The sequence below is a fragment of the Idiotropiscis lumnitzeri genome, unplaced genomic scaffold (assembly GCF_059441095.1).
Source record: "Idiotropiscis lumnitzeri isolate Australia: NSW breed Sydney's pygmy pipehorse unplaced genomic scaffold, RoL_Ilum_1.0 HiC_scaffold_68, whole genome shotgun sequence".
Lineage (NCBI taxonomy): Eukaryota > Metazoa > Chordata > Actinopteri > Syngnathiformes > Syngnathidae > Idiotropiscis > Idiotropiscis lumnitzeri.
Genome location: NW_028283606.1, coordinates 909,437 through 930,700, shown reverse-complemented (window position 1 = coordinate 930,700; position 21,264 = coordinate 909,437).

The following is a 21,264-nucleotide window of genomic DNA, read 5'->3' as shown; positions in this document are numbered from 1 at the left end:
ACTAACATCGACACAAGGCTTTGTCAAATGACACGTCATGACGACATATACAGAGACACAAGGCACAACAGCATATTTTTGGTACAAATTGAACCCGATATGTTAGCTACCTCGTTCGACTTAAAGGGTTAGCGAACTTGTTATGGTGGTTGAGGCGTGGTGGCTACCCAGCTCGTGTAGTGTATATTAAACTTAAGTTAATAATTTATGACCAGTAAACACGGATGTTGTAACGCAAAACAATGTTCAAATGTTAGTTTTTTTTCAACACATTTCATGAGAAAAAGCTCTACTTGTCTGTGAGAAATGTATGTTGTAGACCCATTATATAACACAATATTACACAATTTTACATTGGAATTTCATTTAATAAAACATTGACAATTATCTTTACAAACACTGTGTATGATTCATCTTTTCATTTGTTGTTCAATGAGCAAAACAGTGGCGATCAAAACAGTGCAAATTAAATGACATTTTATAGGTATCTGGTTGCAATACAGTGAACCCTCGCTACTTCGCGGTTCACCTTTCGCGGGTTCAGTGCTTCGCGGGTCTAAAAAATATTCGGGGGCATTGTAGTTTTGCCGAGCGGCACGACGGGGCGCTGGAGTGGTTAGACGGCCGGCGTCCGCCGAAGAAGAACGTGGGCGAAGAGGAGAGTGGACAAAGAAGAGCACGTTCCCCCGGGCACGATTTGGGGCGACGTTTCGCGCGGTTCGGACCGTACCAGAGCTCCGGCCAGCGTGCGTGGCAGTTAAGCCGAAGAGGAACAACTTCCGCCCGGGCACTAGCGGGGCGACATTTCGCTCCGTTCGGGACCGTGCGAGAGCTCCGGAGGAGACCGGCCGGCGTGCGTGGTTGTTAAGCCGAAGAGGAACACCTTCCGCCCGGGCATGAGCGGAGCGCGAGGCTGTCAGTTATGAATGAATAAATGAATAAATAAATGAAGAATGCCAGGGCACACCGGACGGCGTACCAGCAGGTAAAAGTCGAAGTAATTAAATAAATACAAAAAGAAGTAATTGAATAAATACAAAAATAATGGCTGGGGAATAAAAAAATGTTTTAATAATTTTTTTTTTTTGTTATAACATGAATTTCACCCTCTCTCTCTCTACCCGTATATATATATATATATATATATATATATATTATTATTTTATTTATTTATTTTTTTAAGCATTTTTGAAGGTGCGCCGCTACTTCGCACTTTTTTTTTAAAGCATTTTTGAAGGTGCGCCGCTACTTCGCACTTTTTTTTTTTTAAGCATTTTTGAAGGTGCGCCGCTACTTCGCGGATTTTCAGTTTTCGCGGGTGGTCTCGGTCCCCATTAACCGCGATAACCGAGGGTTCACTGTAGTAAGTTACATTCTAATTTACATTTACAGGTAATGGAAATGACTACTGGTAACCTCAATTTAACTGTATTTCAGTCAGAATGCCTCAAACATCATAAAAAAATAAAACGTTGAGTATTATTTCTCCTTCAAAATGTCAGAAGAAATACTCTATAATGGCCTGACGACATTAACATAGTTTATAGTATATAGCAGGGGTGGGAAAACTTTTTTATTGGCGGGCCACAATGGGTTCTAAAATTTGACAGAGGGGCTGGACCAGGAGCAGATGGATGGAGTGTTTTGGTAACCTCATCTCATCTGAGAAAAAAAATACATTTAATTTTAAATGAAAGTGAACAAAAGCTTGTCTTTGAAAAACCACACTAATTTGAAAATAAAACATTAACAAGGTTTATTTTTTTTTTTTTCAAATTCGGCGGGCCGGATTAAAACGTTTAACGGGCCGCATGTGGCCCCCAGGCCGTAGTTTTCTCACGACGGTATATAGCATAGCGGCATAGGTTCCCTCGTCAACATCAAGTGAGTTACCCTCTTACCAAGACCAAAATACGGGGCTCCCCATCTCCCGGTCACTTCTCCAGACCCCAACAGTCACCCTCGTTGCGAGAACTTTAAGATTCGATGTTTATTTTTTTTCCGCTTCTTCAACTTCGTGTCTGATTCTTTTCTCTTCTCTGGCTCCAGGATTCCGCTGTCAATCAGATGACGATTGAGGCGGGACTTCCGGTTCAAAGTCACCCTCAGAGTTTGCAACCATTTGAGATGGCTTCTGTGGTAATAACAACTGTCATAGGTGCAATTTGCTCTATAAAGCATTAAAAAAAAATAATAATAATAAATTACAAAAAATAGTCAAGTACAGCACTCGTCTCATAAACTAGGTAAGAATTTAGCGTTACTAACGTTGCTACACTATAAAGAGTGTTTTACTGACTAGCTAAACCCAGTTTGCTTAAACTGATCGTACGAAATCTTACCGTTGTCTTTTTACAAATGGATTATGAAATTGTTGCAGAAATTGTTTTGCTGTGACGGAGGGCAAGTTTTATAAGGTTCGTTCATCGGGAAGGTTTTATATTAGACGAGGATGGTCTTGTTCTTCGGATTTTTTTTTTATTTATAAAAGGCCGAGCATTTGTATTTGCGCTCAGACTGTGTTGCACAGTGCACACGAACCAAAAGCTCTAAAGAAAACACAATACCCGATCCAAACGGAGGGACGTGTTATCTTTATCTTCCACACCGCCTATCTTGTACTGGCTTGCGGGGAGGTGCTGCCGCCTATCCCGTCTGACTTTGGGCGAAATGCGGGAGGGACGACCTGAACAGAGAAATACAAAAAGAAGCAGTACAGCGTCAGTGTAACTCCTTACGGGATAATATCCTCGTCGCATAAACAAGGTAAGAATTTCACGGTATGCATTTTGGTGAACTATAAAGCGTGCTTTACTGACTGGAGCGACGTCGAGTTAGCCTAAATGTATCGTGCATTGGACTAAATCTAGCAAGTTAGAATTATACGATTTGTTCTTCGGGAAGGTTTTATATTAGAGGAGGAATTAAGATCTTGCCCTTCGGACATTTTTTGTGATAAAAGGCCGAGCATTTGCATTTGCGCACAGTATTAGTCCACGAAACAAGAAATACCCATGTACAAATAACTTGCAATTATAATAGTTGGAGCTGTAACAAAGTGTTTTTCATACGGTGTTGTATAAATTAGCAGGAAATTAGAACACAAATTAAAACACGTACAGTAGATACAAGAAGAACAACGACAGTCACATGTTGAGTCGAAAGCTAAAGAATAAAAATGTGTCTTCAAAACGTTTTAAAAGTGGACAGAGAGGGGGCTTGCCTAACATTCAATGGAGAGTCAGGGAATGGACTCCGAGTGCAAGTTTCAGGCCATCTATCTCAAGAAAGAGCTTCTGATGCACCTCAAACGGGTACTGCAAATTTAGTAAGTTCAGCGCATAGTTAATTCCCATGAGCAGGAGACTGGCAACATTTCCACAACCTCATTTTCTTAAGCAACAATGGAAACAGAGGCATGGGATGTGTCTTCTTGTCCCTCACTTGCTTGGAAGACATAGAGTACGTGTGTCAAACTCAAGGCCCGGGGCCAGATCTGGCCCACAACCTAATTTTATGTTGCCCGCAAAGGGCAAATCATCTGCATCAACTTCCTGTTTCTAGCATATTTTCTTCACAACAACACTGAGATATGAGATATTGCCAATTATTTGTTACCAATCCTCCCCTTTTAAAATAAATTGAAAAATTGTTGAACAATTACTTACTAGCTTCTGATTTCAAAACTGGCTTTCCAATCAATTTATATGGGTTCACAGTCCCTCTGAGGGAAACCACAACTACGATGTGGCCCGTCCATAAAAATGAGTTTGACACCCCTGACATAGACCTTCAGTACTTGCTTGGCCTGGTCCTCTTTTGCTTGTTCTCTGCTGACTTCCTGAAAGAGCATATACATCCATGGTTAGGTGCATAATGTCCCAAATTTGTGTTTGCTTTTTATAGTTCTGAATATCGCTGTCTTCAGGCAGTATCCAAGAAGCTCCAGAATCTTCACCTTGCAGGAGACTTCCAATGGCACGTTTTTGCAATCATTAACACTGCATCATCCAAAGAGAGCAAACCATTTTCAACATTTGAGATTGGTCAGTAATATTTACAAGTAACACCCACTCGTGTGGATTGACCAATAGATTAGATCTAGAAAAACATGAAATTACTCAAATTATGACAACATGTTTCAGCCGGACACCAGTGATATGTGACAGTATTTGCAATCTGCATTACATGTTTATAACAGCATATATGAGAATCAAAAAATAAATAAAAAGGGCAATGAAAACGGAAATTAAAATAGAAACCTCAACCTCAAGGATAGGATTTTTGTAGAAATCTCAAAATCGAAACTTTGGACCTTCTGATTTATTTTGTCAATTACCCGAAAGTAACCTTTGCCAAATGCCAACCCTTTAGCCAGAGCAGGTCACATACTGGCAGCAATTAATTTATTTGAATATTGTGACAAATAAAAATGTTTGCTGCACAGTCTATGAGTTAATTGCAGCTTTAAAAACGTAATACTGTTGTAATTTACCTGGTAGTCCGTGATGAGTTCCTCTGCAGACTGTCCGAGGAATTTCATCAAGGAATGGATTATGCCCTCCCTTCCAGCTTCAACGTTTTGCTATTTAAAAAGACACAAGATGATTAAGTGTCTTAAATAAATAAAAGCTCACATATGCATTGCTTACATCCCAAAAAGTGCATCTCAACTTTAAATAAAAAAAATAGCAAGATATCCATAAGCTCTAACAGATCTTTTATTGTTTTATTCTGTTAATGCTTATGATGGACTTATCCAAAATAGTTTGATGCAAATTATATTTGCAGTAATAAAACACAACCCTCTTACATGACTGAGTGAACTGAGCATAGGTCTTATTTCAGTGCCAGTAACTCGGCCTTTTTTTCCAAGTATCTCCTTCAATTCCAGGGTGTAAAGTTCCATCTTGGTTAGCCAGGTTCTCTCAAATTGAACATATGTAATTTGTTTGAACTCTTTCTTAATCTGAAACATTTTTCCCTCAATTAGAACATTTTCAAAATTAAGAAATCTAAATCACGATTTAAATTTTGATTAATCGTCCAGCACTAGAAGATACAGCAGCAGGTATTACTCCTCCTCTAAAATAATAAAGGCAGTACAATCATCACTTAATTTGACACAGAGTTTGGATTAATTGCTGGACTATGGTCTGATATTTGTCCCACTTGAAACTAAATCTGAATATTGGTTATTTGAATGTGAATATCTTAACTTTGATATTTGAATTGAAACCTGAATGTTTTGAATTGAACACTGAATTATTGAATTGAAAAACTGAATTCGAATTACATAAATTGTATATTTTTAATTTGATTCTGAATTTTTCTATCATAATGTTTTTGTTAAGAACTATATCCCAATAAACTTGAATGTAGGACTTTAAAATGCGTTTTTAATTCCTCAAAAAAAAGGTCTCCTCACCAAAAATTCAATACTGCATATGCTCAAATTCAGTTTACTAAGTAAAAATTCAAGACTCAGTGACAGACATACGGGAGCTTTAGGGTGCCTCAAGGATGTGCAATGGATTCCAATCACCTTCCACCTATCACATCAACCCCCCATCCTTCAGCAGATCCACTGGCTTCCAGTCAATCAACAAATCATTTTCAAAATTCTTCTATATATTTTCAAATCTATGGCTGGCGACCAGTTCAGGGTGTAGTGCGCCTTTCGCCCGTAGTCAGCTGGGATAGGCTCCAGCACCCTCCCGTGACCCTGTACCGGATAAGCGGTGTGGATAATGACATGACACATGACTTTCAAATCTCTTCACAACCTCGCCCCTCCCTACCTTTCAGACATCATCCATATTCCCACTCCATCCCGCGCTCTCCGGTCTTCATCCTCCTCACTCCACCCCTTGCCTGCCACCATGGGGGACAGAGCCTTCAGCGATTCGGTTCTCCAGCTCTGGAACTCTCTCCACCTGACCTCTGTAATTGCACCACCCTCCCTGTGTTTAAAACTAAACTCAAAACCAATCTGTTCCGCCTTAATTACTCTCTCCAATTCCAGATATGTCCCTCATCCACTTTATTGTATTTTATCCTGCTTGATTTACGTGTTGGTGTTTCTACCCGTATTTGTGTTTTTACTTTCGTATTTTACTCTGTACAGCGGCCTTGAGTGTCCTGAAAGATGCTTCCAAAAAAAAAATATATATATATATATATATATATATATAAACACACACACACACACACACACACACACACACACACACACACATATATATGTTGTTTGTTTTTTTTTCATGGTGGAAAAAAATTTAATCTAAATAACTCTAATGAATTTGTCTTTTATCATGGTGGTCTGTAGGATGAATTGGATCAAGAGCCTGCCAAGTGCACCATGGTGGTGTTTGTTGTCCGGGAGGAAGAGGATCTTCAGCCACCACATTACATCGGGGCAGTTATTGTAGGTGTGAAGGTTCTTTGTCAGTTGCCATCTCTTGCACATAGATGTGTGATGCTGTTTGGCCTCATCTCTCCACTAAACCTGTCTTACCTAAGTAAGTTAAAACACGCTTTTGATGCACCACAAAAAAATACTCATGGAGATAGAACCAAACAAATTGACACGAATAGTGTGCGGTTTGAGTGTCAAACTAAATATTTGATAGCCCAAAAAAAAACATTTCAGAATGTCCTTTTTAACCGTTTGTAGGTTGTATTCAGAGAAAAAAACTACAGCATTTTTCTAAAACAAAATTACATCAATTTAATGTCTTTATTCCAAAGTAACAAATATATATATATATATATATATATATATATATATATATGTGTATATATATGTGTATATATATATATATATATATATATACACAGACCAGTTGTCCTTTCATTTTACCATGAAGAGTCCTGAGACCTCTATGGCCCTGGTTAGACGACCACCCACCGCTGTGTTGTTGGGAATAAATGTGCAACATTGTTCACCGAACATAGCACAAACACCACCTCTCTCATCCAACAATACATCAACAGTCATCCTGTTTCGGAATGCCATTAGAGATTGGTTGATAGCCGTTCATGCACAGTTTCAAACCCACTTTGCGTCCAATTACCTAATTTTTGCACGTTGTGATGATGCAGTTGACCTGTCTGCGTTCTTTGTTCTTCGTTCGAGGACTCAAATCCTGTTACTTGATCTGTTAATTTACACTTACTTACTTACTTACACTAAGGAGAACACCGATGGCTTCCATGTATGTTGAATCATTTTTTTTTTTTTTTTGCCGTGATACTCTGCTTTCTCTTTTTTAACGTCACCGATGTCCTGTCATGACATTGGACAGTTCACACAGTTTATTAACAAACAATATAAAACATACCATTTACGATCAATCAATTACATTTTGTGAAATGGCACTCTCCAGAAACTACCAATAATCTATAAGCAGGGCCTAGTTATGAAAAACACATACAGATATGCACTAAGTCTCAAAACCTTTTACATTTTTGGGTGATTTATCAAATGATCTATCATATCCACACCACCACCAGATTTCCCCTCTTGATAGTGGATTGAAGTTTATTTCAACCACTATCAAAACCAGACACAGTGGTGGTGAAAAGATTCCTAACCGCTTAGCTCTGTCAGCAACATTAATGCTATTTAAATTTTCAAGAGCAACTATCATAGAAAACATGTTCATCTACATCAACTCTAGTCACAGGATACACGCTGACCCAATCCATACATGTATTATCAAGATAAGCATTAATATAATATCAATAATACAATTTCATTTGCTTATTTTGGATATCTCGTTGTCCAATTGCTATCTTTTCACGAAAGTACAGACTTTCTCCTGTAACTTTGTTCTGTGGACCAATAGTTGCCCACTTGAGTATTACTCATGGTTCCAACTCAAATCTATCAACATGTCGTCCAAGCTCCACAAATATGTCCCATCACTTTTTTTTTTTCAATTATCTGCTTGGTGTTTGCAAATCCATTTTGATTAGTAATTGGGATTCTTACTGTTGGTATTGTACTATAGTCACATCATAGTTTGTTTATGTAACTCTGGGTTGTTCCCACATATAACACAACAACAAAAATATCAGAATAAAATTGTATACATCCAACATAGAACAGCTGCTTTTAACCACTTCAGGGTCATTTTGTCTGAAATATCCCCTCTACTTAGTCTGGTGTCTTATGAAATAAGACCACCCTATCATCAGACTTCCGCTCATCTCCTTTGTAGGAGATTTCAACCAAAATGACCTTTTTACATGTGTCAAATGAACCAATGTTGACTCTTCTACTATATTTACAGCTGTGAGAGCTGTCAATAAAACTAAACATGGCATTCCCCCTTGGGTAATTACATATGTCTTATCTTCAAACTTCTTTCAAGCATCCAGTCTCCTGGCTCCACTAGTTTAGTGCCCTGCTAGGAGACAGAAAGATCCTCACCACTCTAAATTTGTGCCTGTCTTTGTTTTTCTAACACTTTTCACATGTAGTCAGCTAAAGTTGCTTCAGCATCTATTTCCCATTTGTTCTTAAATTTGAGGTATTCTATAAGGCCTTCCAAACAATGTTTTACAACGTCTCGGTCCTAAATACAATGAAATACAATACAGTGCAACTCTCTGTATATAACTCAAATTAACTCACATAAACACATTTACAGTAGATACCAGAAAAACAACAGAACAGCAACAGTCTCATGCTGAGTCAAAGGCCCGAATATTCATCTTCAAGCGAGGTTTAAAAGTGGACAGAGAGGCGACTCGCATAACATTCAATGGAAAGTCACAGTGCTTGTCGTTTTTACAAACAGTTTTACTAATTTCCATACACTGTGTCCACTGCCTCCCCGTTTCCTCAATGCATAGCCTTTTCACTTTTTTTTTTTTGTTCATTCTTTTCACCAATCCAGAGCTTTGAGGGTGGTAAGCACAATTATCTTTCAAATCAACGTGAAACATTCCTATCTCTTTCACAAGTTAGTTAACAAAATGGGTACTATTATCACTGTTTATTATTTTCAGGAATACCATATCTCGGAATGATATCCTTACAAAGTACTTTTGCCACTGTCAATGCATCTGGATTTGTTGGTTAGAAAGAGTTCTAACCATTTCGAATTCACATCTATGATGACCAAACATTTATTTTATTTTTTTTCTTCACTTTGGTTTTTATCAAATAAGTCCATATGAATAATTTGAAATGGATATTGTGGTGTAGGAAAGCGTCCTCTGCGTGGACTCAAATTACCTTGTGAATTGTGTTTCGCACACGTTAAACATGCCCTACAAAAATGTTTCGAATAAGCATTAAAGCCGTAAGCCGTATAATAACGTAATATCTGATGCACCATTTCCCCTGTTGAGACATGTGTTATCCCATGACTCAATATAGCAGCCCATTTGTAAAGATTATTGTTTGGTCATACAGAGATCACGTAGCGATGTTACACCATTTTCCTCCAAAGCCTTTGTTTAACTTTGGGACTTCTATCACTAAAACGTGTATGTCCGCAACAGCTTCTTTAGCTGTATTGTCTGCAATGTGTATTCAAGGAAAACACTTATGCAATGTATGCGCTACACATTTTAAGACGACTATATGTGTAAATAGTAACACAATTTACTCTCTTTAGTTTACACGCTTTTGTTTAAGATACTAATTCTGTTGCATGAGCTGAGTAATTTGAGGAGTAACTGCTAAGTTCTTTTTCCCAGTGTCATTTGATACAACTACAGTATTTTATTTATTTATTTATTTATTTATTTCCATCTACAAATAGCACTTCTCCGTTTTCTGAAGGCGAATCTTTTTGATGCCTTTACTTTTGGTTACTTTTTTCTACTAACTCATAACAATCTAGTTTTGTACCATCCTCCTGACATAATAATGACAGCCGGGTTTAATGTTGTACATCTCTCTATAATCAGATGTGGTTTTGATAACAATGTATTCATACACTATAAATGTCCCGCCGGTGACAAAAACGTCATGTTCATCAGCAAAAGCAATGCAGAAACCGCACGTGGTACTCTCAAAACCAGAGGATGGAACAAAACTATGGTTGCACTTGTTTCTGCAATTTCCAGATTGTGGGACTAATAAAAGACCATCTTTATCTTAATCTTATATCTACAGCAATAGATACTGCATTAACTGTTCTCATGCAGTGCTTCAATGCACATTCTACGTTGTCTAGTTTGGAATAGAAGTATGCGATTGGTTTCATCTTATCTCCATGTTTCTACACTAAAACTAAGGCCTTTTGCATCTGGACAAAGGGTCAGTGCCATACTTAATACGAACACTTGTTTCCTTTCACAAAAGCTGAATATGCTTTATCAGTCCAGTGTAAGGACAATGTCATTTAGAGGTTTTCCTCATTCATCATTTTACTCAGTGGCACAGTAATTTCTGCATAATTTGGAACTCAGACTTTACAATAATTTGTTAATCTTAAGCATGTTAATTTTATTTTTATTTCCTATTTTTCTAACTTTATGACTCATTTTACTTCAACCAGTTCTACCTCAAAGTGAACAAGTACACATCAATGTTATTTGTAGTCTCTAATTTCTTCTCTGCTTTAATTCCTTGGATGTTAAGATGGCGGCGCGCATGGACGCAGCGGCTAACAGCTCCCCCTCACAGTGCTCCTTATTACTTTTTATTAGTGTTTGCTTGCTCTTATTGGCATCAACTGAGGCACAACATCGATATACCCGCCAGAACATCGTGAACATTGGATATCGATGCGAAATAACCATCACAGAGGAATTTTGCTATGATCGCAAAATTCCGAACGAACTGGCGAGGCTGCCCGGCTCACCGTGGCTGGTCATCGGGACCGGGAGGCGGCGCAGGCGACGCAGAGAGAGGAAGCAGAAGCGAGGCTGCAGGTCCGGTGTCTTGCAACGGCTGCGACGGCAGCCCCATAGGCAACCACTACCGAGTCTGCACCTCACCAACGCCAGATCCGTGGTCCACAAAATCGACGACCTGGGATTACAAATCCTGGGAAACCGCTATGTGCGCGATAGCAGTGTGATCGTCGTCACGGAAACCTGGCTGCACGCAGACGTCCCCGACGCTAGCATCCAGCTGGCCGGGCGCTCGCTACATCGCGCGGATCGGACGAGGGACACCGGTAAGAGGAGGGGCGGGGGGCTCTGTGTTTACGTGCATGAGAACTGGTGCGGCGATAGCACGATCGTCGAGAAGCACTCTTCCCCCGACATCGAGTTCATGTCCGTTAAATGCCGGCCTTATTTTCTCCCGAGGGAGCTAACGGTAGTGATTCTCACAGCTGTTTACATCCCTCCCGACGCTAGCACTAGCACGGCGCTCTCGCTACTCGCGTGCGTCATCAATAAACATCAGCGGGCGCACCCTGATGGCGGTCACATTGTAGCGGGAGACTTTAATAAGGCCAATTTAAAGACTGTACTCCCAGAGTTTCACCAGCATGTCAAGTGCCCGACGAGGGGAGACAACACTCTCGACCATGTGTACTCGAACATCAAGCACGCATACAGAGCCCTCCCACTCGCCCCCCTCGGCCAGTCAGACCACCTGTCCTTGCAGCTCGCACCTGCGTACACCCCTCTCAGGCGCAGATTCAGGCCTACCACAAAGACTGTGAAAACCTGGCGTGACGACGCCATGAGTGAATTACAGGACTGCTTTCATGACACAAACTGGGACCTCTTTGATCATCAGGACCTTGATGTCTACACGCATTGTGTACTGGACTACATCAAGTTCTGCATGGAAACTGTGTCCCAACAAAAGACTATACGGACCTTCCCAAATGCGAAGCCCTGGATGTCCAGCAGGGTTCGCGCTCTCCTCAAGGCCCGTGACGCTGCCTTCAGGTCAGGCGACAAAGCCCAGTACAGGGTGGCTCGTGCTGACCTGAGCAAAGGCATCAAGCTAGCAAAGGCAACCTACAAGGGGAGGCTGGAGGCCCACCTTGCCAGTAACAGACCACGGGAGGTGTGGCAGGGTCTACGGAGCATCACCAACTTCCGTGGCAGCAGCACGACCTCTGTAGACCCGAGTGCATCGCTGGCAGAGGAGCTTAACTGCTTCTTCGCTCGCTTTGACTCGCCCCAACCATCACACCCCCGCACTTCAAGCTCCAACTCCCCCCCACTCATCGTAGAGGAACACGGTCAACCCCAGGAAAAGCTACTGGACCCGACGGAATACCAGGCAAGGTCCTCAGAGCATGTGCCCACCAACTGTCACATGTTTTCTGCAGGATCTTCAACCGCTCCCTGGCTCAGGCAGTCATCCCCTCCTGCTTGAAAACCTCCACCATTATTCCTGTCCCCAAAAAGTCACCAGCCGTCCACCTGAATGACTACCGTCCTGTTGCTCTCACACCAGTCATTATGAAGTGCTTCGAGAGGCTGGTTCTCCAGCACATCAGGGACTGCCTTCCTCCCACTCTGGACCCCTACCAGTTTGCATACCGGGCTAACAGATCCACTGAGGACGCCATCGACACTGCTCTGCATGTTGTACTGGGCCACCTGGAACAACAGCGGAGCTATGCAAGGATGCTCTTTGTGGACTACAGCTCGGCATTCAACACGATCATCCCAGACATCCTCGTCGCCAAACTGGACACTCTCGGCCTCCCTGCCCTCACACGCATCTGGATTAAGGACTTTCTGACCAACAGACCCCAGACTGTGTTGCTCGGCCCCTACACGTCCTCCACCCTCATGCTGAGCACCGGTTCCCCCCAAGGATGCGTGCTGAGCCCTCTCCTGTACGCCCTCTACACCTACGACTGCAGCCCGGCCCACGGCAACAACACCATCGTCAAGTTTGCTGACGACACGACAGTGGTCGGTCTGATCTCGGAAGGTTACGAGACAGCCTACAGAGAGGAGGTAAAGAGACTGACAACTTGGTGCAAGGACAACAGACTGCACCTTAACTCTGCTAAAACAAAGGAGATTGTCGTCGACTTCAGGAGGAACAAGACGCTGCCGCCCCCCCTCTGCATCGAAGGCGTGTGTGTGGAGAGGGTCCACACGTTCAAGTTCCTGGGAGTACAGATCTCCGATGACCTTTCTTGGAGTCACAACACCACAGCAGTGGTAAAGAAGGTCCGCCAACGTCTGCACTTCCTGAGAGTCCTCAGGAAATTCAACCTGGACAGGAAGCTGCTGCTGGCCTTCTACCACTCGTCCATCGAGAGCCTGCTGACGTACTCTGTCTCCACCTGGTACAGCGGCTGCACTGAGGCGGACAGAGTGAGGCTCCAGAGGACAGTCAAAACAGCGCAAAGGATTATTGGCTGCCCTCTCCCCTCGCTGTCGGACATCTACACCGCCCGGTGCCTCAGAAGGGCTCTCAACATCGTCAAAGACAATACCCACCCAAACTCACACCTGTTCGACCTGTTGCCCTCTGGCAGGCGCTACAGATGCATCAAATCAAGGACCAATAGACTGAGAAACAGTTTCTTTCCGAGAGCCATCTCCATACTGAACTCTCACACACACACGAGACCACCCTAACCTTGCAAAACAGCATTGTGATGTGTTTCTATATGCCCTATTCAGTCTTATTTATTTATCTAATTTATATATTTGTCTGTATTATTGTTGTATTGCACTGGAGAGGGGAGCCCTCTAATCTCGTTGCACACTTGAGTACAATGACAATAAAGGGATTTCTATTTCTATTTCTAATGTAAATACTAGCCCTTCTTATCAAATTACCATCTTTTTTTTCCGTGTCATTTCCATCTGTGCATTTCATTCCAGTTACTAACTACAGTTACCTTAATAGAAAGATCATCAACTGAAGTATGAAACATAACATATTTATTTCTTCAAATCATCCTTACAGCAGAACCTAATTCTTATCCTTATTCATTTGTTCAAGTCACACCTTCTTCAATCACCAAACTCTCTCTCTGACTTCCTCCCCCTACTTGGGAACGAGCATCTAACTTCAAAGAGCTGTTAACTCTTTGTTACAGCACACTCATGAGTTACGATTACACCAATACCCATTGCCCTCTGTCAAACTTTCCTCACTCCTTTTTTTTTTTTAATTTTCCAAATTCACTGTAGCCTTACCAAAGCCACTCAAAACTATCAAGGTATCAAATCAAAAACTACAAAATCAGGAAACACCTATGCTCCTACAAGGGTTTCTCATGCTCACTTCTTCATTCAATTAAGATTTCACAACACCTACTCCTCTCTTTCTGAAAAAGACACAAGTATACAATTAAGTAAAACCCATCATCAGAATGATATACCTTGTCTGTCGGATCATGTAAGTATAAATTGTGCCATCAATAATCTTTTTCTGTAAATTAATCACATCCCCACAACTTGGGCTCTCATTGTTCTGTAAAAGTAAACCTAATTTCAATTCATGCAACCAACTCAGTGTCCTTCTGGGTCCCTCAACCACACAGGTTCTAATTCTGTTACTCTAGACAGTTTTCCACTTGCAAATCTGACTATGACACATTTCTCTTGCTCTATCATTTGGAATTAATTTATTACAAGCAATCCTACATGCACCAGTGTCACATAAAAAGGTAATTGGTGACCCATTTACCAATAAGGTTATTTCAGCTCAGTTATTTCATCAAAGGCCAATATCTCTTGTAAATTTAGGAGGACCTCTTCATCTAGAAACTCATCTGTTCCTTGATCAGCCTCTAAATCCTGTTTAGATGCTTCCTATCCTAGTCATGCTGAAGGTTGCTTTTTCTCAGGGCAATCTCTTGCTATATGGCCTTCTTTACCACAACGCCAGCAGCCTGATGTATTTTGCCTGTTTGCTCCTCTTCCTATTCTTCCTCCTCTCTGTCGTCTGCCCCTTTGTCCTCTAAAGCTACCTAGGCCCTTTCCACCTCGATAAAAGACCTCCTGTCCTACCTGTCCTACCTGACCTGTCCTGTCTATAGACCTCTGCTTCTTTTTATTTTCTATCTTCTCAGCATGGAGGGCGTGATTTACATACTCCTCCAGGGTACCTGTTGGCAGGCAAATGAAATGTTTATTTACCCACTTATGAATTACCTCTCTTGAGCCTGCATGTAAAGCATTCTTCAACTGCTGTTGAAATGGCCCATTTACATTACCATTTTCCTGTAGCCCGCTGTGATTTTTAAACACAGCTGTCATTCTCACTTTGTGTTGCTCAAAAGTCTCATCATCCTTTTGTTTTACTCTTCCTATTTCAGTGTAATTTGCTCTATCTGACTTTTCGCATTCCTTTCCTTTGCTTATTTTGTTTTCATTCTCTTTTTGTTTCCTGTATCCCTCTTCTCTTTTTAAGGCTACCCTCATCCAATATTCTGTTTCCTCAAAGCCATTTTTCTTCATCTTTTTGGGGTCTTTTTCGTCTTTCCTATGATTGATCCCTGCAATGCGGCTATTTTTTGTGTATTTAACTGACCATTAAAGCCATGTTCAGTTATCCATGTATCTAAATACTGAGTTTTATCAGGATCCTGTTTTTCGATGAACTTCCAATCTCTACACTGCAGCGTATCCCTGGGTTTTATTTTACTACCTAATATCCCCATTTTAGAAAATTTGGACCAGTTTGTAAACACCTAAGGTGTTCTAAAAACTGGTTTCTCATCAGTAGGACAGCAACTCAAATTTCCTGTTGTGGTAATTCTCAATTCAACCTTTTCAGGTGGAGAATTATTGCCTTTGCATCCACACCAGTCTGCTGTGTACAACCCTACTGTATTACATCGGATAAAATACCAAGTGGTATTTGTAATCCCCAATCACACCGTTCACTCACTTTACATACGGTTTGCGCAAACATTCACACACGGAATTTAAGTGTACACACAGACTCCGCCGTCCTACTTTCTCCACGGAATTTCTCGGACTCCGCCGTCATATACCTGCCATTGACTAGTATTCACAGGGTTTTTTTATTTCTCACTCCACTGTCCTTCATGGACCTGCCATCGACTAGTATGCACAGGATTTCTTATCTATACACAATTTCTTTCTCTTTTCTCTATCTTTCTTTCTTTCTCTTTTCTTATTTCATCTCTACTTCATGTCTTTCTTTGCTTTTTTTTCTTTTTTATGTTTTATTTTTATTTATTTATTCTTAATGCTCATTTATTTATTCTGAACACTTATTTATTTATTCTTAACGCGCAATGACCTCCAGTCAGTCACTTCCCCCCTAAAAAAAAATATCTCACCACTGTTGTCTTCCCTCCATTGGATCGCCGTCAACCGTCAGATCCCAGCTGGTGGGGTGAGGTCCAGTCCTGGAAAAGGATTTTTAGGCTCTCTCTAGTGAGCCTGCCATGGCCATGGTCTTTCTGGAGTTCACCACACCCGCTGGAATCCTCAGGTATCTTGGCTTCCCGCTCGAAGGACCAAAATAATGTCAGGTTCAATCACCTAAGCATTCACTGAACAAAGGCAAAATGAATGAAAGGAAGACAAGAGTTGATCTTTTACTCGCGAGGAGAACGAACGGAGGTGTGCTCAGTTACATCTCCAACTTCGTTCTGGAGCACACTCCGCCGAGCCCTCTATTTTATTTGGGAAGTCCCTAAACAATACAATGTATTTGCACTAAGGAACGAAGGGGGGAGCACCAGCAGGAACATGTAAACATTTCAGACACAAGAGGAAAGACAGACATCAATGGCAGTCATTTACTGATTGAAAAGGCAGATATGCCTTTTAGTGCTCTGGCACTAAAGTCTCAGTCCTTTTGGTTCAGAGGTGTGTCTCGGCACACCTCCTTTGATGTTGTAGACGTTGATCCTGTCTTCAGGCATCCGCTTCTCTTGAAGTCTTCTCATCCATATGGTCAAACATAGGTCACGCTGTGGAACAATTCTTTTGCAATACTAATAGAGTAAAATATGGGATAAAATATATCTTCAACCTAACAATAGTGTAAACTGACATACTGAAGACTGGACAGTCATTAATTTGATTGTCCAGTCTTTCCCTCATGAGATAATGCTTCACTTAGAAAATGTGTACAGCGCGAGCTGAAAATGCATTTGCAGTACTAAACTACCACATTTCTATAACAGCTTAATTCAACGTTTCCAATGTAAATTTCTTCCTTTATATAGTGTAAACTGACATACTGAAGACTGGACAGTCATTAATTTGATTGTCCAGTATTTCCCTTATGAGATATTGCCTCACTTTGCAAATGTGCACAGCGCAAGCTGAAAATGCATTTGCAGCACAATAAAAACCCAAACTTCTATAACAGCTAAACCAAACGTTTCCAATGAAAGATTCCACCTTTATATCGTGGAAAAAGACATCCTGAAGCCTGGACAGTCATTAATTTGATTGTCCAGTATTTCCCTTATGAGATAATGCCTCACATAGCAGAATCATAAAAACATGGACGTGATGGTAAACTGTCCATTGTGCCGATAGATGGTATTCTCATGAGGTTAGGCTTGCTATGGAGAGTGGCATGGGGGTTGTGTCTCATGGTTGGAATGGGAAAGATGTCAATTTGGGACACATCGTCAGTAGTGTTCCATCAAATCACTGGGTGTTTCGGCCTTTATCACTAGACACCCTCATCGATGGTGGCCAGCGGCCGGTTGATCACGCCCGCGCTTATGTCCCATGCCCAATTAACTGTGGTGGATGGTTCTGCCCTGGGTACTCAAGTGGGATGACGCAGATTAGTGGTGGGATGGGGAGGGGGGACGGGGGTCATGTTGCTGATCTATGAGCCCAGTAGGGGTCCTTCCTCTTCATCCAGATCCACTGGCTGCTTCTTTCAGCCGCTTTAGAGAGCGATCTGACTGTGTGCCGCAGAGCCTGTCCATGGATTCCCAGGTCTTTCAGCAGCTTGATGGTTGATGAGGCCAGAAACCCTCTGCATCCAACTTCGACGGGATAGACCTTGGCTTTCCACCCTCGTTGTTGTGCGTCCGCCGCCAGTTCAGTGTAGCGCAACTTCTTACGCTCATAGGCCTCTTCAACTGCATTTTCCCACGGGACTGTGAGCTCTGCAATGTAGACAGTCTTCAATGAATGGGACCACAGCACTAAGTCTGGCCTTAGGGTGGTGGTTGCAATCTCTGCTGGGAAGATTAGTTGCTGACCTATATCGACCAGCATCTTCCAATCCCGAGCCTTGGTTAGCTGACCAACTTCTGGCTTGAGAAAAGGATGGTTGGGCTTTTCCTGTCCCTCTCGGACAAATTTTGGTGCTGTAATGGTAGTGGTGGCTCTTAAGGGCAAGGAGTTGATGGTAGTTCTCCTGCTTTCAAGCACTGCTGCCAAGCTCTTGAGGACCTGGTTGTGCCTCCAGGTATAGCGGCCTTGTGTGAGGCTGGTCTTACAACCAGTCAGGATGTGTTTGAGAGTTGCTGGTGTTGGGCAGAGGGCACAGGTTGGATCTTCGCCATACCACTGGTGGAGGTTTTTTGGGGATGGCAGCACGTCATTGGTAGCTCTGATGATGAAGCTGATGTTGCTAGCTTCCATCTCCCAGAGATCCCTCCAGCCAAGCTTTCTTTTCTCCAGGCCTTCCCACCTCATCCACTGTCCCTGCTTGGCAAGCGAGACAGCCTTTGCAGACCTTTCAGCCTCTTCCTGGCGGCGCACCTCCTCCACGACCATTTTTTTCCTCTCTGCGGTTGAGGCCTTACACCAAGTTGGTTTGCTTGCTGTAAGGCCAAAGCCTCCTCTTCCCCTCTGGACGTGTCCCACAATATCGCTGTGCCTCAGGGCTGCTGTGGCATGCTGCACTGCACTGGATGGTGTCCATTTCCGTGCAGTTGACAGGGGTGGTGCCATTTCACTGATGGTCCGGTCTCTGGAGTCCGTCAGCGTCATCTGTAGTCTCACTTTAGAGCACTTGTATTCTTCAGTGAGACTTGTGATGGGCAGTTCGAGGACTCCTTTGCCATAGAGGCTGATGTTATTCAGACAGCGTGGGACACCAAGCCACTGTTTCACATATACTGTGTTGGCTCGCTCCATCTTCTCCACAGTTGTTAGTGGGACCTCGTAGACAGTGAGTGGCCACATCACGAGAGGGAGAAGCCCAAATTGCAGACACCAGAGCTTGAGCTTCCCTGGTAGTGGAGTCTTGTTGATGTTGTTCAGGTCGTTGATGATATCCTGTCTTAGCTGCTGCACCTGGTTTTTATCCTTAAGACTTGAGTCATACCATCTGCCCAGGCTTTTGACAGGTTGTTCTGCCACCGTTGGTATTGGTTCGTCACCAATGCAGAACTTCACGTCTTTTAGCTCTCCCTTGATTATCGAGATGCTACGTGACTTGTTCGGCTTGATTTTCATCCGGGCCCAGCTGATGTTTTCCTGCAGCTTACCAAGTAGCCGCCTGGTGCAAGCTGCAGTGGTGGTCAGAGTGGTCATGTCGTCCATATATACTCGGACGGTGGAAGGCGGATCCCGTTCCTGGTTCGCTCACCCCGCCACCCATTTTGAGGCCCTGATGATGACCTCCATGGCCATTGTAAAGGCCAGGGGTGAGATCGTGCAACCTGCCATGATGCCTACTTCTACTTGCTGCCATGATGTTTTGAAGTCGGGTGTTGTGAAGCACAGCTGCAGGTCTTCAAAGTAGAATTTTACCAAGGTAGTGATGGATGTTGGAACGCGGAAGAAGTTGAAGGACTCCCAGAGAAGGCTATGCGGAACTGAACCAAAGGCATTGGCTAGGTCGAGAAAGATGACATGAAGATCCCCTTTGTTCTTCTTCGCTGCTTGAATCTGATGCCAGATCATACTGGTGTGCTCCAAGCAGCCAGAGAATCCAGAAATTCCAGCCTTTTGTACGGATGTGTCAATGTACTCGTTTTTTCTCCAGGTAGGTGGTGTGTGTCAAGACGCTGAAAAAGATTTTCCCTTCAACGTTGAGAAGGCTGATTGGCCGAAATTGACTGATATCTGCGTCCTTCTCTTTTGGAATTAGTACACCTCCAGCCCTTCGCCATGCCTTTGGTATTATCCCCTTCTGCCAGACGATTCTCATTAGCCTCCAAAGATAGCGTAGGACATCTGGTGAGTTCTTGTAGAGCTTATATGACACTCCATTTGGTCCTGGTGCAGATCCTGATCTTGCACACCCACCATGTTCTCCACTTCTTTCCATTTTGGAGGGCCGGTCTCGATGTTGACCTCTGGTGGTCGAATGGGGGGGATATCATGTGGGATGGCTAGCTGTTCATGCCTTTTCGTGTCTTGGTAGACCTTTTCCAGGTGCTCTTCAAGTTCCTTCTTTGAAGTTTGCAGGAACCCGCTTTTGTCCTTAGCGAAGAGATCTTTGACAAACTTGAAGGGATTTTTATAGAACAGGGTTCTTGTGTGTTCCTTCTTCCTGCGAAGTTTCCTCAAGTTCTCTGCTCTTCGTAAGGTTTTCAACCGGAGCTTGATGTCCCCATGGAGCAGCATGAGACCTTCTCTCTCTGGATCAGAGGCTTTTCTCCACTGTTTCCGCAGGTCCCTTCTTTCCCTGATCAGTCTCTATCTCTTGTTGCCTCCTAGGTTTGGTTGGTGGTGGTATTTTGTTGGTGGTTTTCCAGCTGTTCACTCCAAAGCGCTCCTCTCCATAGTGGTAGATGATGTCACCGATGTGTTCCAGCTTTCTCTCTGCAGTGCCCACTTGTTGCTCCAACATTTTCACCAGGTCGTTATTGACGGTTTCCCACTCTCTCTTCTCAATAGTTTTGGGCCACCTCACACTCTGTCTGTGCCCTTTGATCTTGTTCTCTTTGGGAGGTCTCTGTGGCTGGGTGGGTTCTACCTCCTGCAATTCTGTGTTTATAATACCCTCCTCAGTGACAGGGGGGCTGATGCTCTGCGAACTTTGGGTTTTTTCCCGTCGCTGTGCTTCACTCGACTGATTTGACGCATTACTTCGTAAGAAGTATTGGTCAATGCGAGGCCCTTGACTCGGCTTTCCCAAACACCGCTTCTTTCCTTGGTGGATCTTCAACCCTGTAACTGATGTTACTTTTGCCCAGCCACAGGTGCAGACCTGAAGTGAGTGTCCTGCTGCCATTGTCTCATGCACCGTGTTCTTGCTCGTAGTCATGTTTGTTCCTAGGTCTGTAACCGTGTGGTCAGTCATTGAGCCATCTTGCGCCCCCGCTCTCGCAGGCTGTAGGGGTGTCATTCTTTGTAGACTTTCTGTAGCACTTGGCGGGTGTCTCCAACAAACTGAACACAGTGTCAGAGACTGCCAGCATGGGTAGCTAGCCCATGTCAGCCCCAGTGGGG